The following is a 27,759-nucleotide window of genomic DNA, read 5'->3' as shown; positions in this document are numbered from 1 at the left end:
AAAGTTGAACAGTACAGTACCTCTCCAGTGCATTCAAGATATATTGTAGACAAGTGCGAGGTTGAAGGAATCAAATATATAATGCTTTGATTGCTTTCAGGCTGAGAAGGTAGCAGAGTGTTTTTTATCCTGAAACAGGCATGAAAATTCAAATTGGATTAAGCTTGGTCAGAGCAATGCCACAGCAGTTCCTGCCACATGTACCTCCCACAACACTGGGGGGGAAACCAATTAGACTGAGTTCTTTGAAGAATCTGGCCTTGGACCTTGAACATCAATCCTGGTCCCATAGCCCTGACCACACTGCTGCCAGCCCCCAACACCAAACCCCTCCTCCCACGTAGACTGGAGAAATTCAAATGGACAGGGAAGACATGAGAAGACACGTGCTTCACTTTTTCATGCTCCTCGTTGATCTTTACGGTGAGAATGGGGTAGTGGTTATTTATGCTATCCAGATATTGCATTTGGACAGCAGCAGTCAGTTCCTTTGGTCTCCTCAGTTGGATTTCTGCCTTGTATGTAGGTGCTAGACCGTTTTGGGGAAAGGACCTGTGCTTGAGATGTCTCGGATCTGGGGATCCCCTGAATCTGCAAACCTGTAGGTTTATATTTGAATACGCGAAGCATGATACAGAACATGCTGATTGCATATGAGAAAGAGTGGGGGTAAGGAAGAAAGAAAAATCAGTCCCTTTGTTTTCTCACGACTGATTTCCTTGGAGTGCACAATGGGCGCAAACTGTCTTTTAGGAAGTGCTAAAGATTGGCCAGTTTATGCTCTCTGTAGGGAATGCCTGACCTCTGTTAGGTACCTTGCTACAACACCACAGTTGAAACAGTAACCTAGTAGAGTATGGAAAGTAAATCTTCATATCACAGTTTTGTGGTAGTGCATATCAATGCAATGGTACATTTAAAGTTAATTCCAACAAATTAATTTACTAAGCTCTACAATTTACGAATTAAAAAAAATGCAACAAAGCTTTTAGAAGTAGAAGAATTGTAACAGGAACACAGAATCACCAGATTTTAGAGTTTATGCTTTATAGGAAACCAACAGTAAGAAAGGCAATTCTTTTAACATTAAATGTTGAGTTACCCTTTTTCCCCTTCTGGGAAATTTTCGCCTTAAATTAGAGATGAATAATTTAAGTTGAGGTACTGTAGAATTATCTACTGATAGTGACTTCAGTGTTTCAAAGTATCCTGGTTATCACCTTGTCTATTACTAAATATGGAATTGGATACTTCATTCAATAATTCAATATTTTGTTGTGAACTTTCAGATTGTTTTGTTGCTATTGTGTAATTGTATCCCATAGTATGTATGCTTTTTTCATTTTAAATTTCAATTTTTGGATTTTCACCTTAACACCCTAAAAGGTCAATACTGTACAAGGAGAGCCTACAATACATCTTGCTAATGCATTCTTTTCCTTGTAAATTCTCTCAGTATTCCCTGGCAAGTGCCTTCCTACTCACTAGCTCAAGGGTACCATAAAGTTGTTCAGTACATTTTGAATATCAGTATCTGTTGTTTAATGGCAGGGTGTTGTAGTAAATGTGAATTGTGGTTAAATAGATTGCAGAGAAATATTGTACTGCTAGGTCATATTGTTTCAAACCCATGAGAAAGAAAGAACTTGCATTTATATAAAGCCTTTCATGACCTTGGAACTTCCTAAAATGCTTCATGCTAATTTATTTTGAACTGTAGTCACTGTTGTTGCATAAACAGACATGGCAGCCAATTTATGCATTGCAAGGTTCCAGAAATAGCAAAGATAAATTATTAGGTTTCTTTTGTATTGTTGGTTGAGGATGAAGAACTCCCCTGCTTCTTTTCAAATAGGACCACATGCAAGAGAGATGGAACCTCAATTTAACATCTCATCAGAGAGGCAGCACCTCTGACAGTGCAGCAATCAATCAATACTGCACTGGAGCGTCAGCCTAGATTTTACATTCAGAGCTTTAAGCGCAGTGCTTGACGAGAGCTGGGTGAATCTGCCAAATGGAGCAGTTTGTTAAACAGATGACAGGAAGCTGGTGAGAGTGAGAATTCAATGCAGCAAGAGAACAAGGTGCTATGTAATTTAAAACAAGGGGTAACAGTAAATCAGCAAAAATAAAATTAATCAGTAATTATTTAAATCTAAGGGGATAAAATTAAAATGAACTAAATAGAAGATATCAATATGAAAGGGATCCAAATTGTATGAAATATAAATCTGGTACACAAATATTAAATAGGAGTAAAGTGATACTAAACTAAAATGTGCATGTATGTTTATCTATATCCATATATGTTTTATGTATAAACAAAACAATGGGACAACTGAGACCCATTGCCAGCAATCCTTGTGCCAAGCTTCATGCATCTTCCTCCAGTTATTTGAACTTAAGGTCAAGAAGCAGAATTTTACAGGTCCCCAGGGTGGGTACAGAGACTGAGGAGCCCATAAGATAGTGGGGAGCTATGTTGCCATTGACTGCCTGCTTCAAGAAGTTGGGCAGCTGATTTGCATTAAATAGATGCTGTTAAAGGCCATTTCATGGGGCCATCAGCATCTTGCCAAATGTCAGGACACTACCCTCTCTACCCCTGCCTGAGGATCCTTGTGCCTCAGAGCGGGGTCACGGACAGGAGAGGCAGCTCCTACAGCCTCGACGATTCCCTGGCAGAGATTTACCCTGTGAGGGGCCCTGGCCTCCCCCTTGGCCATCAAAGGGTGCCCCTGTGCTGAGCTACCCTCTTGATGACTTGGAGAGGCAAATAGCATTAGAATAGAGAGTAGTTCAGAAATGGGGATCAGTTGGGAGAGGCAGTTAAGAAGAGTATGGAGTATATGTATGCAAATGTACAGAGCGTGGTAATGGTAAATAAGGTTGGTGAGTTGCAGGCACAGGTGACCATGTGGGATCAGGATATAGTGACAACAATGGAGACCTGTCTCTCACAAGAGGCAGAATAAGCACCTAATATTCCTGGCCACAATATGTTCAGGAAAGAAAGAGAAGGAAAAAAAGTGATAATTGCACACTAGAAAAGAGTTCGAAGATGGAATCTTTTTGGTTAGAATTAAGGAACAATGCAGATGCTATTATGCTGTCGGGTGTATACTGTAGGCCGTTGAATACAAAGATTTAGGTGCAGGAGTAGGCCATTCGGCCCTTCACGCCTGCCCTGTTATTCGATAAGATCATGGCTGATCTGATTGTGGCTCAACAGCACTTCTTTTCCTGCTCCCCAAAACCCTTGACTCCATTTTCGTTCAAAACTGTAACTCAGCCCTGTATATATTCAATGACCCAGCCTCCACTGCTCTCTGAGGAGGAGAATTTCACAGACTAATGACCCTAGGAGAAATAATTTCTCCTCAGTTTTAATTGGGACACCCCTAATTTTTAGACTGTGTCCCCTGTTTCTGGACTTCCCCAACAAAGGGAAACATTTTCTCAGCGCCCACCCTGTCAAGTCCCCTCGGGATCTTATATGTTGCAATAAAAACACCTCATTGTTCTAAACTCTAATGGGTATAAGACCAACCTGCTCAACCTTTCCTTATAAGCTAACCCACTTCATCCCAATGAACCTTCACTGACCTGCTTCCAATGCAATTATATCCTTAAGTAAGGAGAGCAAAACAGCATGCAGTACTCTAGATGCAGACTCACTAAGCCCTGTACTGCTGTAGCCACACTTTCCTACTTTTGTACTCTATTCCCCTTGCAATAAACACCAAGGGCAGAATTTTCCCATTGGCGAGCAGGGGATGGGGAGGCGCGTCTGTGTGCGCCCGCAATTTAACCTCGCCCCCGATGAATCCTGCCCCAAGATTCCATTTGCGTTCCTAACGTTATGAAGACGTGCTTATGTCAAATATTGGATTTTTAAAAAGACATATTTTCTTTGAGACAATCTAAAGTGATTCCAAATCTATAGCAAGATGGCTGAATCTATTTACATCGCTACATCAAAGTTAGCAAGTCTACGAATACCATTACAAACAATGGTTTCCTTGGGGATTTGTAGAGCACCCTCTTCCTGCCTTATCAAAATTATCTATGAGGCATCCACTGTATTCCACAATAGAAGATGAGCCATTCAGAGGTTAATTGCTTGGTCAAATGAGTTTGTTTTTTTTAAGATAGCTCTCCAGATGAGCTAATCAAGTTATAGGTGGATATACAATTATTTTTTTAAATACCGACAGTTGGAGAATGAAGTAATGTGGTAAGCCACACTCTTTGTGTGTGTTCTTAGCACATGGTTTGCAGAAGATCAGCAGCAGTTGAGTGAAGGAAAGCCTCCTGTTCTCCCTCTCTCTCTCTCCATTTAAAAACTGAGCCCTATCTACTAAATTTGATTATATCTTCATTGCTGCAGTAGGCAGAGTTTTTAAAAGAAGACTTCAATTTCACAACAGCATCTCAGAAAAAGAAGATACCAGCTACAACTTCAAACTGCCTGAACTTTGAAAGCAAGACCATTGAATCCTACCTCCAGCCAGACAAGACAGCAGGTTATGAACTGTGAACTTATTATATTTTCTACAAGCTCTTATTTGGCCAAATCTATCCTCCCATACACTAATCTGTATTTTTATGTGTGGTTTTCGAGTGTTTGTGCATGGGTGTGTTGCAGGATCTTTTAAATATTTTACCCAGGTCTTTTTTTGCTGTAATAAAACTAACCCCTTACTTTATTAAATCTAATAAAACCTCTCTGACTAGTCCTTTGTAATCCTAGCATGTAAATGGTTAAGTACACACTGAATTGGCAAGAATAGCCTTTTCCTTGTAAGCAAAAACCCTTTTGTTGTCAAATGAACGGAGGGAAAAGAGGGGAGTTCCTCACCTGGTCGTAACACTAATCACCTGCTCTACCTGCAAACTAACTTTTTGTGATTCTTATTCCAGGATACCCAGATCCTTGTGCACCATAGAGTTCTGCAGTCTCTGTCCATTTAAATCATATACTGCTTTTTGATTCTTCCTGCCAAAGTGGACAGGTTCACGTTTTCCGACATCATACTCCATCTGCCAAACTTTTGCCCACTTACTTAACCTATCTGAGTCCCTTGGTAGACTCTTTATGTCCTTTTAATTACTTACTTTCCTACCTATCTTTATGTCATCAGCAAATTTAGCTACCACACATTTGGTCCTTTCATCTTAGTCATTAATATTGATCATAAATAGCTGAGGTCTCAGCTTTGATCCCTGTGGCAATCCACTAGTTACAGTTCGGCAACCTGAAAATGACCCACTTATCCCTATTCTCTGCTTCCTGTTAGCTAACCAATCTTCAATCCATGTGAATATATTATTGTTTATACCTTGAGCTCTTATTTTGCGAAGTAACATTTGATGTAGCATCATATTAAATGTATTTTGGAAATCCAAGTACACCACATCTACAAGTTTCCCTTCATCCACCTTGCTTGTTACTTCTTTAAAGAACTGTATTAAATTAGTTTATTGTGATTTACCTTTCACAAAACCATGTTGATTCTGTCTGATTGTATTATGATTTTCTAAATGTCCTGCTATTACCTTAATAATGGACTCTATCATTTTCCCTGTGACAAATGTTAGGCTACCTGGCCTATAGCTTTCTGTGTTTTATCTCCCTCCTTTTTTGAATAGAAGTGTCACATTTGTGATTTTATGGGACCGTTCCAGAATTCAGGTAATTTTAGAAGATCACACCCAATGCACCTACTATCTCTGTAGCCACTTTTTTTAAAGACCCTAGGATGCAGGGCATAAGCTCCAGGGGACTTCTCAGAACTTGGTTCTAATAGTTTTCCCAGTACCTACTATTATGGGGATTTTTTTGTTTTCTACAGTGAAGGCAGACACAAAATACCTATTTAAGGCTTCTGCTATTTCCTTATTTCCCATTATTAAATCTAACCCTCCAAGGGACCAACAGTCACTTTAGTCACTCTTTTCCTTTTTGAATACTTGTAGAAAGGTTCGCCGCCACCTTTTCAAGGTCAGTTAGGGATGGGCAGTAAATGCTGGCCTAGCGAGTGATGCCCACATCCCATGAAAAGAATAATTACAAACTCTTATTATCTGTTATATTTCTAGCTAGCTTTCTCTCACACTCTAATTTCTCGCTCAGTTTTTTTAGTCATTCTTTGCTGGTATCTCAAATCTGTCCAATCTTCTGACTTAGCACTAATCTTTGCAGTATTGTACACTTTTACTTTCAATTTAATAGCATCCTCAACTTTTAGTTAGCTATGGATGGTGCATCCTTATTAAAAAATTCCATTAAGAAAGAAAGATTCTTTGCTGAAAGTTGTGAAATATCTCCTTAAATATCTGCCATTCCTCTACTATCCTATCTTTTAACCTATTTTCCCAGTTCACTTTAGCCAACTCTGCCTTCATATCCTTGTAATTGTCTTTATTTAAGTTTAAGACACTAGTCTTTGACCCACACGTTTCACCCTCAAACGGAATGTGAAATTCTATCATGTTATGATTACTAGCCTAGCAGCTCCTTTACTATGAGGTCATTAATTAATCCTGTTTATATTTTCCATCATAACCTGTAGGAAACTCTTTCGAGTTACCAACAGTCACAGATTGCAACTTCTTTTGAGTACAATCACAGTTCTTGGTTTTTTTCCGGGAGTGGGACATGAACCCACAACCCTCTGATTCAAAGGCGAGGGTGCTATTAATCCTGTTTCAATGCACATTATCAAGTCTAAACTAGCCTGCTCCCTGATTGGCACTAGAATATACTGCTCTAGGAACTTGTCCCAAATAAACTATATGGACTAATTTTCCAGGCTGCCTTTGCCAATCTGATTCATTCATCGATATGAAGAATAAAATTACTCATAATTAGTGCAGTACCTTTGTTACAAGCCAAATAGTGGGAAAGAGATAGTGGAGCAAATTTGCAGGCACGTTGGAAAGATGCAAGAACTTGAGAATAGTGATAATGGAGGGCTTTAGTTAGCCTGATAAAGATTGGGGAAATAACAGTATAGGGCACAAAGGTGTATGGGACAATTATCTTTGTGTTGCTAGCCTAATGAGGAAGAAAGCATTGCTGGATCTAGTTCTGGGGAATGAAGTCAGGAAAGTGCAGCTTGTTTCATCAGGAGAAGAATATTTGAGAAAAAGCGATCAGATATCATTACATTTAGAACAGTTATAGGAAAGGAAAGGGAAAATTAAATGTTAAAATATTCAACGAGAGGTGGGCTAATTTGAGTTAAGGGATCTAACCCAAGTGAATTAGAAAAAATGACAATTTAATGCCCTTCCCAGTAGTGTGGGGAGGGGGGCATTTAATTGGGCTGGAGGGTGCTGGATGGGACCTTGCCACCTACCCACCTCTGCCCCGTTAGGACTGGAGTGGAAAGGCTCATGGATGGCCTTTCTGCCCAACTGCCAAATGATGCCCTTAAATAGCCAATTAATGCCCATGTGAGAGCCTCATCCTGACATCCAGGGGTAGACAGGGCATTGCCATGTGGGAACTCTGTATGGATTGCATGCGGGCTCCTGGGGAGGCGGGGGGTGGGGGAGGGGGAGGGACCCAGTACCAAGAGAGGCCTGTTGAAAGCCACCCCGTGTCCTTACTTCTGACCCTCCATCCAGCAACCTCTTCTACTCAACCCCTTACCACCCTCACTCGCTTGTGGCCCCTTGCTAATCCTGGCGCTGCCTGCAATGGACAGCTGCCAGCCTCTGGCTCGCAGTTCTCAGGAGACAGGATTTCTGCCCCAATATCCTTAATCTGGGAAAGGCCTGCTGCTGGCCACTTAAGTGCCTGTTAGGCACTTAATTTGGCAGGCCTTCCCTAAAGCAGGTGACATTGGACTCCCACTATCTTTCCAGCTATCAGGCGAAACTGCTGTCACCTCCATTAAATACCGCCCAACGACTGGCAATTAAAATAATAATGATAAAAAAATGGATTCTCCTGTTGCTTTGATGGATGAGTTTTCAGTAAAAAGAAGACCAATTTACAGTGTAGGTTGATGTAGTCTCATGTGTGACATTAAGCCATGCCTCGATTTGTATAACCCATTACAAATGCAGCAGATGAAGTCAGATTTGGAAGGATGGATGGAGGTATTGGCTTTGTGCTTCTGAAGGCATGTAACTGTTCTCCTCAAATGCCGAAATCGCTTAATGACAGAGACCTCTCCATTTGTTTTTTCCCATGTATTATGATCCAACTCGCAAGCTCTGAGGTTGGCTTTCAGATTGCCTTTATAGGCAGAAATTTTCACTTGGCAGGTGGGTGCACGCCCGACCCGCTCAAGCGTGAAATGACGCGCGTTGACATTGGCCGAGTGTGCCGACGTCAATGAGCAGTCACACGATAGTTCGGTCGGCGGGCACCTGGCAGAATCGGCAGCTGTTAAGCTACATTTTTTGCTGTGCATCCAACCTAATGGTTGGCAGGCAGGCAAAAAGGCCAAGCAGCCTTTGCATTTTTTGGAAACCTTACCCACGGGCGGGATGAGGTTTCCAAAAGCAAATAAAAATAAAATAAAAATTTTACAATTGAATTAATAACACGCTCCTGTTCGTGTGACAGAGTCACTTGAGGGGGCATGTTTTATTACATTTTTATTTTCTTTATTTTTTTAATATCTCTTCATCTCCCTGAGGCAGCTCTGTGCCTCCCCAAGGGAGATTATGAAGTGCTCACTCCCGCGCATGCGGGACATTTGTGCTTGGCCCGCTCGCCCTCCTCCCCCCGCCCGCACAGGCAATGCTGAGCACTGCCGCACGCGTTTCACGCTTTGCGGGCCTTAATTGACCCATCAACATGAAACGTGGTGAGGTGCCGATCGCGGGTTTTGATTGGCTTTGCTACCGCCCTAGCCCCTCCCTGCCAAGCCTGCCCACCAAGGGCAAAATTCTGCCCTATATCTAGGTTTGGAACATCCTGTGGTGTGGGTTCCCCTGCTCAGCTGCCTGTGGAGTACTGCCTTTGGTATGTTCAAGAGAATCACTTGACCGACCCTGCAAAGCTGAGCTCTGCTCATCATGCTCTTGATGCAGCACTTTGCAAGAACCTTGGTATTTGTGAATTTTGTCCTGCCATTTGATGTTGCAAATAGATCTCAGACAGCGAAGAAGGAATGCTTCTACTTGCTTTATGTGATGCCGGTAGGTTGTCCAAGTCTGGCACCAATAACGAAGTGATGGAAGAACCAATACAAAAACAGAATTACCTGGAAAAACTCAGCAGGTCTGGCAGCATTGGCGGAGAAGAAAAGAGTTGACGTTTCGTGTCCTCATGACCCTTCAACAGAACTGAGTAATATTAGGAGAGGAGTGAAATATAAGCTGGTTTAAGGTGGGGGGGTGGGGGGAGAGAAGTTGGGGGGGGCTGGTTGTAGGGACAAGCAAGCAGTGATAGGAGCAGATCTGCTCCTATCACTGCTTGCTAGTCCCTACAACCACCCCCCCCAACTTCTCTCCCCCCACCCCCCCACCTTAAACCAGCTTATCTCCTATCACTGCTTGCTTGTCCCTACAACCACCCCCCCCCAACTTCTCTCCCCCCACCCCCCCACCTTAAACCAGCTTATATTTCACCCCTCTCCTAACTTCACTCAGTTCTGCTGAAGGGTCATGAGGACTTGAAACGTCAACTCTTTTCTTCTCCGCAGATGCTGCCAGACCTGCTGAGTTTTTCCAGGTAATTTTGTTTTTGTTTTGGATTTCCAGTATCCGCAGTAGTTTTTTGTTTTTATGGAAGAACCAATGCCTGGTCAATTTGGTCTTTGTCCTGAGCCAAACTGCATGCTCTTTCCAAAGCTTGTGAGTGAGCCTGTCAAACACTGAGCTTGCTTTTGCCAGGTGATGGTTGATTTTGTCACCCTGCGTAGTGTTATTGGAGAGGATGCTTCCAAGATAGCAAAACCTCTGTACTGAATGGAGAGTGTGTTGTTGATAGTAATTGTGAGGTCCTGGAGTACCTGTCCTTGATACAAGATCTCTTTCCTCTTCAGACCTATTGTCAGGCCAAAGTGTTCTGAGGTTAGGCCAAAGCAATCACCAAACAGCTGAATGTCCTCTCAATGATGTGGTATGAGAGTGCAGTCATCCGCGGAATAGAGTTCACTCGATAGTTGTTCAGTAACCTTTGTGCAAGCCTTGAATCTTTGCAAGTTGAAGAAGTTTCCATTTTTTCCACAATTGAATGTGTCCACCTGTATCATGATTTTCGAGTGCGTTCTGAAGCATGGATGAGAAATATATGGCAAACAGAACTGGAGCCAATGCACATCTGCTTGGTGCTGTTGGTGACAGGAAAGGCATCTGATGGAGTATCACTTTGCATCATGCTGGTCATCATGTCATCAGGAAATGAGCAAATGACACTGATCATTTTTTTCAGGGCAACCACATTTGTACAGAACCTTCCTCAGGTCATCCTAGTTTCCTGTGTCAAAAGCCTTGTTCAAGTCAACGAACACCATATAGAGGTCCTTATTCTGTTTGCAGGACACTTGAATTTGATATGTGGCAAAAATCATGTCTACTGTTCTCCATCTGCATGGAAGCCACACTGTGATCTGGGTACACAGAGTCAATGAGGTAAGTGACAACCTGATTAAGAATAACCCTTGCAAGAATTTTTCCTGTTGATGAAAGAAGTGATATTCCATGATGATTGTCACAGATGGACTTGCTCCCTTTCTGTTTGTAGTTATAGAAACTTCCTTGTTGAGTGTGGCACTTATCCTCTCGGCAGATGGCAAGCAGCTCCTAACAATTCTCCCTCAATGGGCAGAGCACTTCAGCAGTTTCGTAAACCAACAACCCATTGAGTCACTTCCACAGCACCACACTCTGGAAGAGCTTGCTCTCGATCCTTCTCAAGCTGAAGTTACAAAGGCCTTAAGCAGCTTTCTATGGGCAAGTCGTTGGGAGCTGATGGCATCCCACCTGAACTATTTGGATATGGAAGGACTTGCATGGTTAGGAAACTGACTAGTCTTTTCTGCTTAAGCTGGCACCAAAGAGCTGAGCAGGTGAAATATTAAATGAAGAATGGGAGGCCTTCAGAGAAGGGATAATTTTGGAACAGACTGGACATGTTCCCAGAGGTGAAAGGGGGTCCAAAGATGGAACTCCCTAGATAATTAATGATATAGAGAATAAAATGAAACCGGAAAAGAAAGCTTATGATATAAGTCTGGTTCATAATTTAGTAGAGAAGCAAATTAAATACAAAAACTACAGAAGAGAACTGGAAAAGGAAGCAAGTGGAACAAAGAGAGGATAAGAGATTAACTAGTACAATAAAAGACAATTCAAACATCTTTTAAATAGTAGAATAGTAGACAAAGGGAAGTTTGGTACTGATTAGGAGCCAAAAATGAAATTATCTTGTAAGAGGCAAAAGGCATAGCTGAGATACTAAATGAGTATTTTCCATCTGCCTTCACTAAAGAAGAGGATGCTGCCAATGATACAGTATGGGAGGAAATAGAAAAATTTGATAGGATAGAAGTAGATAAAAAGGAGGTATTTAAAGTTAGCAGTGCACAAAGTAGAAAAGTTGTCCAGTCCAGATGCATTGCATCCAAATCGCTGAGAGAAGTGAGGGTGGAAATTGTAGATGGTCTGGTAACAATCTTTCTCCTTGGATATGGGAGTGGTGCCAGAGGACTGGAGGGTTGAAAATGGTACAAAAAAAAAGGAGGGTGTTTAACCCAGCAACTGCAGGACAGTCAGCCTAACATTGGTGGTGGGGCAATATTTAGAAATGTTAGTACAAATTTAATTGGTACACTTTTTTTTAAAAATGGGTTAAAAGATAAGATAGAACTAGCATGGATTTGCTTTGACTAACTTGATTGTATTCTTTAAAGTGACAAGGAGGTTGATATGGGTCATGTAGTTGATGGTGTGTATACGGACTTGGATTTATCAACTGATGCAACACAGAAAGAGCCATATAGGCCATTGTGCCTGTGCTGGCTCTTTGATAAAGCTATTGAACTTTAAATTGGTGCTTGATAAAATACCACAAGGTAGAATTGTTAGCAAAATTGAAGCCCAAAAGATTCAAGGGGCAGTGGCTGTATGGATAAGAAATTGGCTTGGGGGTGCAAAGCAGAGAGCAGTTGTTTTTCAGACTGGGAGGAAATTATAGTGCTTTCCAGGGGTTGGCATTAGGAGCATTGCTCGCTATATATTAATGACCTGGACTTATTTGTACAGGAAATTATTTCAAAGGTTGGCAACAACATGAAGTTCAAATATAGTAAGCTGTGAGGGGGCTTGTAACAAACGTAGATTGGAGAAAGGGGGAGGCACATGACAGAAAAAAGTTAATGCAGATAAGACTGAAGTGATTAGTTTTGGTAAAATGAGAGGCAATATAAACTAAATAGCACAATGTTAAAGGGGGTACAGGAACAGAGAGACCTCGTGGTGTATGTACACAAGTGTAAATGTGACAGGACAAGTTTAAATAAAGGCATAGAGTATAGAAGCAAGGAATTGTTCAGTTCTGGGCAATGTCAAAGCCTTAGAGACAGTGCAGAGATTTGCTAGAATAGTTCTAGGTGTGAGGGACTTCAGTTACAAGGCAAGATTGGAGAAGCTGGGGTATTCTCTGTACAGCAGCGAAAGTTAAGAGATTTGATAGACCCCTCTAAAAATTTTGAAGAATTTTGATCAAGTACTGTAACTAAGGAGAAACTGTTTCCAGTGGCTGAAAGGTTGTTAATCAGAGGATACAGATTTAAGGTGATTGACAAAAGAACAAGAGGCAATGTTAGGATTTTTTTTTTACATGAGTTGTTTTGATCTGGAATGCACATGCCTGAAAGGGTGATGGGGGCAAATCTGGCTGTCCAAAAACCAGACATTTTTAGAATATGCCATGTATCAATTTTAATTGAGTAAGATTAAAACAAACTAACTTACCTGGACAATTTGGCGAGGCGCTGCATTGGCACGGTACGCTGTCAAACTAATTATTTACATCGCTGCTTGCATGGCGGTCTATTTCCTGGTTCCAAATGATGCTTGACCCCCACCTGACCTGGCTTGGCCCGAACCACCCTCAACCTGTACTGCCTGGCGTGAAATCCGGCATGATTCATAATCCGGCATGGCCTCGGTCCAGAGGTTGCTGGTTTTGAGACACTGTACCTGTACCTGTTCAAAAGGGACTTGAATAAAAACTTGAAGGTGGAAAAAATACAGGGATATATAGAGGTGTCCGATTAATTGGATTGGAAAGCTCTTCCAAAACCTGGCACAAGCATGACGGCCCAAATGTCTGCCTTCTGTGCTGTACCATATCTATGATAACACATTTTACATTGTATTTTAATGTAAAATATAGAAGCTTTTTTCCCAGTGTAAACATGGTATTATTTTTCTTTAAAAAAGAGCTCTGCCTGTCAGTTACTATAATTCTGCTCCAGCATCACTAAGATGTAAAAAAAACTCAAGCTCACAGCTTGACATCATTTCTCTTTAACCATGTTTATAACTTTGTAACACACTGTCCACCTTTTTACTCTATTATTTCATTTTGCTCCATTTGCAAAGGATTTTGACATGCTGTTCACTCATTTTACGGTGAAGTTGTTATCCACTTTTTTTTTTGGCTGACGAGGTGCTGGCCACTTGTTTATCCGTGCAATCTTTAGGATAAATGCAACAACTTTATAACACCCATCCTGTAATTACGTTCCTGTAACTGGTCATTTGTATCTAAATTCAAATGGAAGCCTTTAAAGGCTTCTGTATAATGCAACCTTTACCCCTGCCCTCCTCACCACCACACCCCCTCCACTCTTATTAATGTTTAAAGATGCTCTATGGTAGAGATGGTTTAGGGGCTCACTATGGATAATTCATCAGGGCTGAAGCCAGAAGATCCTGTGGTGTCACTCTAGTGTTAGGCCAGAAAAAACATTCTGTTATGTGTCTTCAAGTATAATACAGTGATTTGAAGAAACTAAAAATATGATAAATAATCATACCTTTTTCACTTAATGCACCCCTAGCGATGTCTGCAGCAATAGACAAAACACGTGTAAAATGCTACAATTAAGAAATAAATAATGAGCAACATTCAAACAAAATAGAGGAATTTGGCAGATTTTCTGAAAATTAGCACAGATACATTTGCTACAGTTTTCCTAATCAGTCTCTATGACACTGATAAAATGAAAATTTTATAAACATGAGATTAACTGGAACATTGCACTACTTAAATTGATTTTAATATTTCTTGTAAACAAAAACTAAGCTCCCTGTGAAAATTGCTTTGCAATACTTTACACTGAAGAATAAGTTCACATCTGCAGTGCAAATTTTATATATTTATTATTATTGATGAGATGTGGGCATCGCTGGCTAGGCCAACATTTATTGCCCCTTCCTAATTGCCCTTGAGAAGGTGGTGGTGAGCTGCCTTCTTGAGCCACTGCAGTCCATTTGGTGTAAGTACACCCGCAGTGCAGTTAGGGAGGGAATTCCAGGATATTGACCCAGCAACAGTGAAGGAACGGCGATATATTTCCAAGTCAGGATTGTGAGTGGCTTGGAGGGGAACTTGTAGGTGATGGTGTTCCCATCTATCTGTTGCCCTTGCCCTTCTAGATGGTAGTGGTTGTGGGTTTGAAAGGTGCTGCCGAAGGAGCCTTGGTGAGTTCCTGAAGTGCATCTTGTAGATGGTACACACTGCTGCCACTGTGCGTCAGTGGTGGAGGGAGTGAATGTTTGTGGATGGGTTGCCAATCAAGCGGACTGCTTTGTCCTGGATGGTGTCAAGCTTCTTGAGTGTTGTTACCAGTGAACAAAAATGATAGGGGAAGGGTTCAACACTGCTATACCAAGAGTTGAACCTATACAAAAAAATCCACCAAAGGATAACAGTAAGCCTTCAAAATTAGTCAGATGGAGTCTGCATTTTGGACACCAGAATATCAAGCTAACAATGGTATTCAAGGAGCCCTAAGAAAATCAAAGTCAATGGGAATTGTGGAGGAAAAGCTCTCCACTGGTTGGGGTCATAGCGAGCACAAGGAATTTGGTTTTGGCTGTTGGAGGCCAATCACCTCAGTCCCACGGCATTGCTGCAGGCATTTCTCAGGGTGGTGTCTTCAGCTGCTTCATTAATTCCCTCCATTATAAGGTCAGAAGTGGGGATGTTCGCTGATGACTTGTTCAGTCCCATTCACAACTCCTCAGAGACTGAAGCAGCCTGGTCTCCAGGTCTTGCTGCATATGGACACATTCAGGCTTGGGCTAATAAGTGACAAGCAACATACATACCACACATGTGACCATCTTCAGCAAGAGAGAAAATAACTATGTCCCCATGACATTCAATGGCAAACCATCGATGAATCCTCCACTGTCAGCATCCTGGGGGGGCTACCATTGACGAAAAACTTAACTGGAACAGCCATATAAATACTGTGGCCAGAAGAGCAGGTCAGAGGCTGGAAATTCTGCAGTGAGTAACTCACCACCTGACTTCCCAAAGCATATCCGCCATTTACAAGGCACAAGTTAGGAGTGTGATGAAATACCCTCCACTTGCCTGGGCGAGTGCAATTCCAACAATGCTCAGGAATCTCAATACCATCTAGGACAAAACCGCCTGCTTGATTGCCATCCCATCGATGAAGTTAAAAATTCACTCCCTCCACCACCACCACTCAATGGCAGAAGTGTGTACCATCTACAAGATACACTGCAGCAACACACCAAGGCTTCTTTGGTAGCACCTTCCAAACCTGCGACTTCTACGCTTAGAAGGACAAGGGCAGCAAATGTATGGGAACTCCATCACCTGCAAGTTCCCCTCCAAACTACATCTCATCTTGATTTGGAACTATATTTCTATTCCTTTGCTGTTGCTGGATCAAAATATTGGAACTGTTTTCCTAATAGCACTGTGGGTGTACCTACACCAGATGGATTGTAAGGGTTGAAGTAGGTGGCTCACCACCACCTTTTCAAGGGCAATTAGGGATGGGCAATAAATGCTAGCCTTGCCAGTGACACCTACACCCCATGAAAGAATAAAGAAAATTAGGCTAATAACTTTATTAATCCAACTCATCTTAATCTAACATCATGCATCCCATGTTGATGAGTGGTAAAGATGCCTAGTCCCTTTAAAAGAATTGCCTTTGAAAACTAGTAGAATGCTTGTGGCAGACACAATGAGTTGTAAGGGTGATTTTGAGTAAATAAGGTGCTTGACTGGAGAGGTTGCCTTTAGCAGAAGTAATTTTCCTGACACCCTGATGCTATGAGTGGTAGAGTATGATAACTAAAGAAGGGAGTGAAGTTGCACGAGTGGCAGATAATGTCTTTTGGCACCAGAACCTAGACTTGCCTTGGGCGCTCTTGTGAGGCCATTGAATTTACTCCTGCACCATGTTGAAGTAAATAATTATGCCAGTGGAACATGTGATTTATTTCTGTAATCCATTGGTGACTGACATGCATTCTATTTATACAATAGATATAAAAACAGAACAAATATTTTATTGGTTTGGAAATTGAGGCAAATTTTCTCATTCTGATTCAAGTATGTCTAAAACGTTTGAGAGCTGGTGCTAATTCTGTCGGTGTCATACTGTGCTAATTGTATAGCCATTTCTTTTATCAGCTGCTATTTCTTTGATTAGCTGATCTGCATCTTTAAAGAAAGAAATAGCATGTATTTAGAAAGTGCATTTCATGACCTCAGGGCAATCCTAAAGCACTTCACAGCCAGCTAAGTATGTTCTTGTCATTGTTGTAACAAAGGAAAATATGTGCACTGCCAGTTCCCAAAAACAGCAAAGGGATAAATGGTCAGAAAGCCTGTTCTATAATGATGCTGATTGAGGATGAATTTTGGTCAAGATAACAGGAAGAACTGTCATGAAAATATAATAATTTTCATAACATTATTGCGATTTATTGTAAACGTAGGTTAATAGTGGGATTTGCTTAGTTTGTGTGTGTGTGGTATTTAATTTATTCGGAGACAGCTGGTCTGGAGGGTTTGAGTAATGCTAAGTGCGTAAACATGGCTGAAGTTTTAGAATGAGAGGTGTGAGGTAATATGCATTTATAGATAAATTAGGGTAGTTTGAATTTCAAAGAAATGGTAAGAAGTTACATCTAACCAGAAGAAGCAAAGCCAAACAATGTGCTTATTTTTCCCAAAGGTTACTGATAAAATTAGTATTATGAAAAGATTTGTATTATGAGAAAGGTAAAGTTTCAAAAACACATCGGATATTGGAATTTGCATTAAAAGCGAGAAACACTTATAATGGAGGTGAGGTTGTGTGTAAGAGGGGAAGGCATTCTAAGATCTAACACAAGTGTGAAAAGCCCCCAGCGTCTGTACATCAAGTTGCTGTCGACAGGAACCGAAGCTGAGAAAACTCACTTTGAATTCCACGATCCAGGATATTGTGTTGCTTTGCCTGGGTCTGTTTAAATCTATTTGTTTTTACTGTTGCCTTAATGAGGGTGTAACTAGAAGCCAGATTAGTTAGGGGTTTTAGGAGTTATTATAGTACATTCTAGACCTATGTATGTGCTTTAAATCTTTTCTTTTGTTAATAAATGTTTAATTTAGTTTTCTAAAAAACCTCTGAAGTCGTGGTAGTCTTATTAATTTTGAATTCAGGGCACACATCTTGAAATAAAATACAAATTGCAAAACAGTTGTGACCGTGTGATCACATTTCCCTTGTGGATTTGATCTGCCTGGCACACATCATCTGCCACATCGTAGCAGAACTCATTTGCCCCTTCTCAAATAGTGCTAATGGAATCTTATCCAACCACCTAATATGGAGCTTGGGTTTAACGTGTCATCTGAAAGAATAGGCATAAATCCAGGTGCAAATCAGGCCAAAAGTACACTATTGGTAGGACAGGTAAATTAATGTAAGTGAAAAATAAAGCATGAGGATAACTGTTACAACGGGGCTTCAACCTTGAAAAGCCGAGAAAGTCTTTGGAGTTGCAGAAAGTAGGAACAGCACTGAGTAAATTCCTGGCCATCAGCTCTTCTCGACATTTTCAAATGCTGAGAGGAAAGGATTAAAAGAGGACTGGCAAAAATAAATGAAAAGGAGGCCCCAATGTGTAGGCTTTAGGCTGTATGTTAAGAGTTCTGTCACTGGCGTGCTCATCCAGTGAGGAATGTTAATGCTAAATGTAGTTATAGCAGATGGAATTTGGCTTTGCTGATTATAACGCTAATGGCAATTGCCAGGTAGGTGATGCAATGCCTTTAGGAGTGGTTGGTGGCATCTTGACAGCCAGCCTGACTTGTTTTCTGGTAATCACCCTGATATGCTGTTTCACATGCAGTACCATGTAAAGCACTGTGTGTTGTAATTAGGATGCCTCTGGTGAACCACCTAGCAAATGGTCACTGTTTTAAAATTGGGGGTTGCCCTTTTAGCATAGAGATGAGGAGAATTTTTTTCTGAGGGTTGTGCGACTTTGGAATTCTCTGCCTCAGGAGGCGGTGGAGGTGGGGTCATTGAATATTTTTAAGGCAGAGGTAGATGGATTCTTTTTAGGCAAGGGAATCCAAGGTTATCGGGGTTGGGTGGGAATGTGGAAATCAATACTTAAAATCAGCCATGATTTTATTGAATGGTGGAGCAGACTCAAGGAGTTGAATGGTCCACTCCTATTCCTATTTCTTATGATGTTCTTAAAGCAGTTAGGTAGGCATTCTCTCAAACTTGTTCCATGGTGACTGTTACTAGTTGGAGCTTTCACATACATTAATTTTTGCCTAAGTCATAGTGTTTCCTTTTGTAACTTGTCGGGTGTGGAGGTGAGAGGTATCTTGTGCATTCTGATTCACCTGATATCCCTTCAATGGTGAGCTTCTTCTCTAACACCTCACAATGGGCAATACCCAATTGGGACATCCACTGAGGCATCTGGCAGTGTTTTGGAATAATAAGCAAGAAAATAAAGCAATTAGTACTAAGACTTCTGAGAATCTCATTGCCACAGGGGAGAAAAATTACAAGTGAGACAGAAATGGCCTCAAAAAGGAGGCAAAGATAAGTTTTCATTTTGGTCCCTTAGATTTAACTCTCTCCTCCTAAAAACTCTGAATATCTAATTATGCTAACTGCTCTTTTTTAAGTAACCACAGCCGTGTCACTCCCATGTCAGTTCAATATGCTCATGCAGTTATCGGCTGTTTTCAATGGAGATTACTCCACTGGAAATAAACATTGAACATGTCTCAGGTCGAAATCCAGCATAACAGGCTCTGCCCATTTATCTGTTTTTATGTCTGGAAATGGGCAGTAATGCTATGATAAATCAGGACCTGCATATTGTGTTCATTTGCTGTATTTTTCATTTAAGTATATAATCAATATCTCGTGATGCTATGCAATTGACATTAATGTCTTTTTAAATGTATTTTGTGCCCTCGTCCCTCGGTGTTGTGAAAGTGCCAATGAGGTCCTTTGAGGTTTAAAAAAATGGTTCTGGTGGTTGTTCAGACGAAATTTAAGCTTTTGCTAACATTTAGGTTTAACACCGATTTATATAAATTGCATAACAAATTTCTCTGTCCCCCCATGGAGATAACTGATATTAGTTTGCTTGTCAGTAGGTAGCATTTTGTGGCAAGTTAATTCAAAGGGGAAAATTGAAGAATGGGTCACAAAATGCCATGCCAGTCAGACATTTCAAGCATAACACAGAGGCCTGAAAAGAAATTTCTTACCCTTCCACCCCGTTTGGAAATGCTACATGTAACAGGAGAGGTAGCACTAATGGAAGGGTAAAAATGTAACAAGGTATTTGGCTGAATAACTGTCATGTGAAAAATAGGTTTTTATAGCTGCCCGTCAATCTCCATAAATGATGTCAGCAGCAAGTAGAACAAAGAAAATTTGCTATAAAGCTTGCAAGTATATTAGGTCGGCATATTTAAAAAGAATTGCATCAAAGCCGCAAACCTGCTCATTTTTAAATGGCTTTTGATAATTCTCAGGATACTGTGGAACTTTTAATCAAGCATGGTTGTAGACTTTTATTTGGTGCCCTAAATTTGTGTTGTAATATGTTCTACTGGTCTTTATAAATAATTAGATTTGATACATTTCAAAATTGACCCCATTCTCTGCCCCACTTTACCAAGAACTTCCAGTGGAAATATCAATGAGCAACTGTTGCTTTTAGTTAATATAAAAGCAAAATACTGTGAATGCTGGAGATCTGAAATAAAAACAAGGTGCTGGAAAAAGTCAACAGGTCTGACAGCATCTGTGGTGAAAGAAACAGTTAAGGTTTCAAGTCCAATATGACTCATCTTCTGAACTGAAGAGAGGTAGAAATGTGATGGATTTTATACTGTTGCAAAAGGGGGAGGTGGAACAAAAAGGAAAGTCAGAGATAGGTTAGAGGGTGGGGAGATTAAATTCCAAAGATGTCATGGAACAATAGGCAAAGGGAGTGGTAATGGCAGTAGTAAAGAAACAAAGCATTGGTCTAGAGTAGATGTTAATCACAGAATATAGGTCAGTTCTGTCTGAGATCAGAAACATGACAATAAGATACAAGTTGGCACTTAGTGGGGGTGGGGGGAAAGAAAAGTCAAAATTGAAGACAGAGTTCATGATCTAAAGTTGTTGAACTCAATGTTGAGTCCAGAAGGCTGTAAAATGCCTAATTGGGAGATGAGGTGCTGTTCTTTCCAGCTTGCATTGCACTTCGCTGGAACATTGCAGCAAGCCAAGGACAGAAATGTGGAGCATGAGAGCAAGATGCTGTATTGAAATGACAAGCAAGTGGAATGTTGGGGTCATGGTTCCAGAGCCAGTTGCTTTTTTGTCCTACCACATTGCAACTGCAGTTTATATTCATGCGCCTTTCAAATTATTCTCATGCATCCAGGCTTTTAAAACGTAGACATTTTGAACAGTTCACTGTTTTCTATCAAATGATACAGTCAAAAACCTCAATCTTTCTATTGACTTCAGGCTATAAATTGACAGGATACATTGCAATAAAGTATTAGAGGTATAAGAACCATATATCCTTGAGTATTGCTGAAAGAAGAGATTTTTTGTCAAAGCTTTTTGTCTTGCACTCATTAGGACCATTCACAAGAAAATACCAATGTCAGGGGAAGCAACTGCATTCCCCATGACAACGCCTCTACCAATCAGAGCCCATTAGCCAACCAATCAGCACTCTCTTCTCATACAGTTTAAATGTGTTGTTTACCCTGATGTGCTACTTTCTTGCGAATTGTCCTGATAAGAGCAAGACGAAAAGCTTTGAGAAAAAATGTCTTTTTTTCAACAATACTCAAGTTTCTGTAGTATGAAATGACTATTTGTTAACCACATATCCAATGAAATGGCCTCTGTATGTATTGGTGCAACTTCTGCACTTTGACAGTCACCAAGGAATATGTGTGATTTTGTATAAATACCATCAATGATAATGTTTATGTGTTTTGTAGTCTTTGTGTTAATATGATTAATGAGTAGCAACCTTTAAAACAAAATGAAAGAGCATAATGTGGTTCTTTTTCAGAATGTATGCATTTTATCACATAGGGAATATAAAAAAGTAGAAAACAATAAAAAGAATCGAAATTTAAAAAATGTGTACTCGTTTTAGTTACACTGTATTTGTGGTTTTAGTTACACTGTATTTGTTGATTTATTTATGTTTACAGTAGTCTGCCAAATATACTTGTGTTGGGGACGATTTTCTCTCTGAGTGTATGTTGACTTCAGGAATGTGATCTGGATTTCTTGCATCCTTTTTCAGAATCAGTTATCATCCTAAGTTGTAAAGAAATAATTTAGCCTGTACTCCAGTTAGATGTTGTGAAAATCTGAAATTTAAAAAAAATGATTCACTATCTGGCTGTATACGTGCAACAAATTCTGTGATTCTTGGGTTTACTAATTTCAAATAAACCCACCTCTGGATAAGGCTTCATATTGATACCAATTTAGGGGCAGAACAGTCTCCTAACGATTACCAGGTTTGATTATATATTTTCTATCCTCAATGACAATAGCTCCCTTTACCTGCTTGTTGTGTAATAGAAAAGAGATAACATACATGGCCTTGGGTGGTATTGCAAGTGGGTAATATTGCAAATGGGTGATATCAAATTGGCAGCCTACTTGAAACACACAACCCAGCAGAAGAAAAAATTGGGTTATTTGTTTGTTATTCCTATTTTGTGCTATCACCCAAGATTAGTTTTACCCTCATGCATGGGCCAGAATTTACTCTATCCAATAAACAAAACATGCCTGCTGTTTGTTAGGCTTGCTCTTGCCCTTTTAATTTCCATGAGCCTTTACATGGCAAGTTGTTGTAAGTAGAAGATTGAAATAGTGCACCATCCTTTACAGGGCATCAGGGATCGGTGTGAACCAGGCTAGTTACTGTGAACTCGTTAACCAATCAAATTGAATAATGAATTCAATGCCAAATCAGATACTGAGGGTGAAATAGAAAGGCAAAAGGCAGATTAGATTGAGAGAGAGAGAGAGGAAAAAGAGAGACAAAGAAAATTTTTAAAAAAATATTAAATTCTTTTTAAATCTCCAACAAATAAAAGCTGAAGGAATGAGACTGCACACCTATAAAAGCTGATTTTCAGTGCCAGATAAGTTTTTCAGTGATTAAGGCTTGACACACTATTAACAAGAGTACTTAGACTTAAATGGACAAGCTCTAACTTTGTGGTGAGTTTAGTTCATACCTACCATTGAAGTATAGGTACGTCATGCCATTTAGCACAGTTGAAGGGAGAGCCAGACAGTGGATGGCCATTTTTGGGAGAGCTGCGCATCTTGGGCAGCAATTTATGAATTCTAAAGTTTCACCAGGAATTGTGGTCACTTGAATTTGCTGTGCAATTTGTGTATAAGTAATGGTGAACGCTGTTAAGTTTGCCATTATTTTGAGCGTAAATTCTGGCCGCTCTGCATATTTCAGTGGGAAGAATTTTACACCCCATGGGCAGGTGCACGCCCGACCCAATCGGGTATAAAATTGCACAAGATGATGTTGGACGAGCATCCTGCACTCGCGTGATGTTTCGCTCGGTTGGCGCTTGCAAAAGTCGGAAGCGTGCCCGCTGACAATTAAGCCCATTAACGCTGCAATTTTCTCAATTTTTCATGGCCTGTCCACCCATTCATGGTGGATGGCAAGAATCGGCCAGGCGGCCTTACATTTTTCATCAAACCTCATCCAAGGCTGGGATGAAATCTCCGTAATAAAATAAAAGTAAATATCTGTGGACAGCATTTTAATGAGGTATGTTTTCAGGTGTTTGATTATAATGCATGGACATTTTTTTTTGCAGCTTTTTAAACTTTTACTGCATCATTTGAATGTCTGCAGCTCCCTGAGGCAGCTATCTGTCTTCAGGGAGCTCTCTTGCAGTGCTCACCCACGCCCGTGGTGACATCATCGCCCGCCCTCTTCCCACCCCCACCTCAGCAGTGCTGAGCTTTTCAGCATGTTTCACACTGGCTGGCCATTAATTGCCCAGCCAGTGTGAAATTGCGCTCAGGGGCTGAATGCGGTCAGTGGTCCGTTTCCCAGCCGCTCCCGGGCCCGCCGATCGCGTGTGTCCACCAAAGGTAAAATTCAGGCCAGTGTGTATCCATATATTAGAGAAATTAAATGCCAACGTGAGTAAACTAGCCGATTAATCTTTGACATGTGATAAACAATAAGCTGTCTTTGAGAAGCATGGCAGAAGCATGCCTTTCATCAAATATCACTCTGTAATGATAGGTGTGAAACTAATTAAACCACTAGAATGCCATTGCAGTTATCTTATTTACTCAGCATATATAAATTCCTGTTTTTGGTCAATTTCTAGAAGTAAAGGGAGAGAAATTCAGATCGATTGCACCTGTTGTTTTTCTTTGGATGATCTTAAAGCTTCAAATGTGCACACGTTTTGAGCTTAATTGCGCTGGGTGCCATATTGATGGAATGAATTACCACACTTGTGAATAGTTACCGGAAATATGTAGAGCAGGCAGATCATGACGTCAGGCAGTGCACAATGCTGATTTGATGCCAGCAATGCTATTTTGGAGTTCAGCACTCCAACTAATACCTTATTTTAACCTCCCACAGCTGAACACAAATTCAACAGTAGGAAGCATCTTCCCCTCCAACCCCATCTACCCCCCCCCACCCCGCCCCTCCGGACTCCTGTAACCTCCACCAGTGCTATTTAAAGGAATTGTTAACTACATACAATTTAGTTGCTGGTTAATTTCTCCTGGCTTTGATTCTACAAGTCCTTGGTGCTTTCTGTTTGCTGAAAGTTGCTGAAGCCTAGAGGGAAAGGTGTGGTAGGTACTGAATGAGTTTTTGCTAACTTCAAAGCTTCTGTAAGAACCAGTTGTTTTGAGACATGGATGCATAAGTATGGAATACAGCATGACTTGGAGAATAAACAGAAGCTACAAAAAGCAGGAAAAGCTACTGGAAGACAGAGGCAAAGAAGAGCTCTTAATAGGAGGCCATGACTGTTTACAGTGCTCAAGGAGCAATGCTGCTGCATGGACCTGAGTGAGGAACAATATGTGAAACATCTGTGCTTCAGTAAGAATGTCGTCATTGAAATCTGCCACCTGCTGCAGTCACAGCTGCAACCTTGGAGCACGGAAAGGACTGTGGCGATGAACTTTGATATGTTTGGCTCCTTCCAGGCTGGAACATCTTGCAGTTTGCTGTCCACTGTTGTATAAGGAAGGCCATTGAGGCTCACGACTCACTACAGACTATTTTTATTTCATCGTTTCTTGCCAGAGAGCAATAGCAAGAGCAAGCATGTGGCTTTGCTAATATTGCAGACTTCCCCAGCGTGCAGGGCACTATTGATTGCACATATGTTGCTTTGCAGGCACTGCATGTCAACTCTGCCCTATACCAGAACTGAAAGGGATTTCACCCTCAACGTCCAGCTGGTGTGTGATCATGTGCAGCAAATCATGCAGGTCAGTGTCTATTATCTTGGCAGCTGTGATGATATCTTTATTCTGCAGCAGTTCGCTATGTCAGCTGCATTTGAACCACCATGGCTACTGGACAACAAGGCCTATCTCCTGACCACATGGTTAAAGACTCCAGTGCAAATTTCGCCTGTGCATGCACAGCGCATGACACCATTGACCAGAAACTAAAATGGACCGGCACATATATTGTGGCTTCAACAGCAGGTCAGAGGCTGGATTTAAATGGTGACTAACTCACTTCCTGATTTCCCAAAGCCTGTTCACCACTATCATGCACAAGTCAGGAGTGTGATTGAATATTCTTCACTGGCATGGATCAGTGCAGCTCCAACAACACTTGAGCAGCCCTACACCACCCAGGGCAAAGCAATCCGCTTGATTGGCACCTCATCCATTACTTTAAACATTCACTCCTTCTTTCACTTGCACACAATGGTGGTAGTGTGTGCCATTTACAAGATGCACTTCAGCAACTCACCAAGGCTCCTTTGACAGCACCTTCCTAACCTGTGACCTCTACCAGCTAGAAAAAACTAGGGTAACAGAGACATGGGAAGGGCACTACATGCAAGTTCCCCTCCTGATTTGGAAATATATTACCATTCTTCACTCACTCAGTCAAAATCATGGAACTCTCTCCCTAACAGCTCACCACCGGTTTTTCAAAACAATTAGGGATGAACTATAAATTCTGACCTTTGCAGTGATGTTCACAATCCATAAAATAATAAAAAAAAAGTGAGAGCGTGGTGAAGCATATGAATGTCAGGTTTGGGGTTGTGGGGCAGTGCAGAGCAGGGATGAAGTGAGGAATGGGGATAGCTTTGGAACAAGGTGCTGGAATGGGGATATGAGGGGGATGTAAAGAATGGTGTGGCATGAGAGGGATGGCCTGGGAAGGATGGAATGGCTTGGGATGTGGATTTAAAGAAGTACAGTTGCAATAAAGATACTAATTTTATCACGTGTTGTGGGTCAGAAGGTAAGGTGAGCCCAGCAACAGTGTTACCCTGGCTGGAGGGATTAGGGATTGAGATGCATGGGATGGAGTGACGTGGGGGGTGATGGCATGGACATGGGGTGAATGCAAGGAGACAATGGGATAGGTGTTGGGATGGCATAGGAAGAAGGGGTGGGATGGGGTATGGGTGGATAAGACATGAGAGGCATGTAAGGAATGGGATGGATATGGCTTGAGAGAGATGTCATGAGATAGGGATTTAAAGAAATAGTGTTGCAATAAAAATACTAATTGCACTGCAAATGTTTTCCGGATCTCTGCTACTTTCTGAATATTATTTTCCAAGAGTTATCACCCCCAATGTTGTTCTTTCTTTATGACATCCTAGGAATGTGTTAGATCAGCTGTGTGGCATGTTTCAGTTGTAACAAGCTGTGATCGACGTTGGTGAGAGAAAACAAGATTGTTTGTTTGTGGGTGATTAATTTTTATTTTAACTGCTTGAGCAGTAATTAGATAGAATGGATCACCTGTCCATTGCAAACTTTTTTGATTTTCATCCAAGTTGGTGAAGTTGAAAATTATCTGCATAGTAATTTGAAATGCTTCAAATATTTGTTTTGCATTTTCCATTTCAAATCAAATCAGAAATTTCTTAAGTTCCTGACTTTTCGTAGAATAGACATCATTACTCTGATAGGTGACAAAGGTGATGTTGTTCAGACAGTCTATTTTTCTTGTTGATATGAGAGAACACATATGCCTTGAAGCATTTCATTTGCCACAGTTCTCCCTTTGGCTCAAAAGGGTGTAAACTCCTCAGTGTGATTGTAGAGAAAATATCCAGGAATAAGATCAGGTAAAGTATTGTTTGTGAATATGTGTGATATTTTCTGCTAAATCTTTCACAGCAATATTCAAATTCTTGCTGGGACAACTCTCTCTGGATCACAGCAAGGTTATATGTTGATTTAAAGAGAAATAATTAGAGAATGGAAAACAATATCAATACAGCTACAGGAAGCAAGTGGGAAGCTTTTGTATATAAATAATTCTACTGAAGAACAACTAAGGTATGAAAACAGTTATGGAACTGCCCCACTGAGAGCCATTAGTTAAACTCTGATTGCCACATTTAATATAGTTGCGAGGGTTTATATAGTGAGTGCAAGGTACGACAACAGAGATCACCCTGAACAATACCAAATGAAAATGTCTTAATAATTATGAACCTCATGAAACAAGAATCATTCTACTGTTCAGTATATTTCACACTTGTACCATATAACATTCAGCAGTAGAATAAAAGGTTATTGTAAGCTGGGAAATATTTACATTTTAAAAAGGAAAAGTCTGGACAGAAAGGTAAATCCAATGCAGGCAAAGTAGATCCAAATCAAAAGTTTGAATGTTAATGGTTTTATTAATTATAGTCATGAACTCTGTTGGGCAATTGTTTGCGCTCAGGTCTGCTAGGTGAAACTAGATTAGAACCTTGTAAACGCCATTCCCCTAGGGCCCATTTGGAAGTCTCCAATGTAACACATCTTTGCTGATTGTGCTTGAGGCATTTCTATCACTTGCTGTTTGGATGAATTTAAAGGCAATGACTGTTGGGTTTAAAAAAAATATTTCTACAAACACAGATTCTTACCATATTAATCTAACAAAAATTGTAGTTAATGCATTTGCTTGGGTTTAGTTTTAGTCTTTGAACTATAGGAAACATGAAATGTT

The 27,759-nt window shown here is 40.7% G+C and overlaps 1 protein-coding gene and 1 long non-coding RNA gene across 8 annotated transcripts in view; both read left to right on the top strand.

Moving 5' to 3' along the window:
• spock3 (SPARC (osteonectin), cwcv and kazal like domains proteoglycan 3) overlaps window positions 1-27,759 on the top strand; it is a 708,975-nt gene that overhangs the window by 21,883 nt on the left and 659,333 nt on the right. The window lies entirely within an intron of this gene.
• LOC144684524 (uncharacterized) lies at window positions 4,400-5,512 on the top strand. Its single transcript, XR_013577524.1, has 2 exons — window positions 4,400-4,529; window positions 4,927-5,512. It is a non-coding gene; the product is annotated as an uncharacterized LOC144684524 (long non-coding RNA).

Source organism: Cetorhinus maximus, chromosome 1 (genome assembly GCF_964194155.1).
Source record: "Cetorhinus maximus chromosome 1, sCetMax3.hap1.1, whole genome shotgun sequence".
NCBI lineage: Eukaryota > Metazoa > Chordata > Chondrichthyes > Lamniformes > Cetorhinidae > Cetorhinus > Cetorhinus maximus.
The sequence above is the reverse complement of the archived record's forward strand: the minus strand, read 5'-3'. Positions and strand labels throughout refer to the sequence as shown.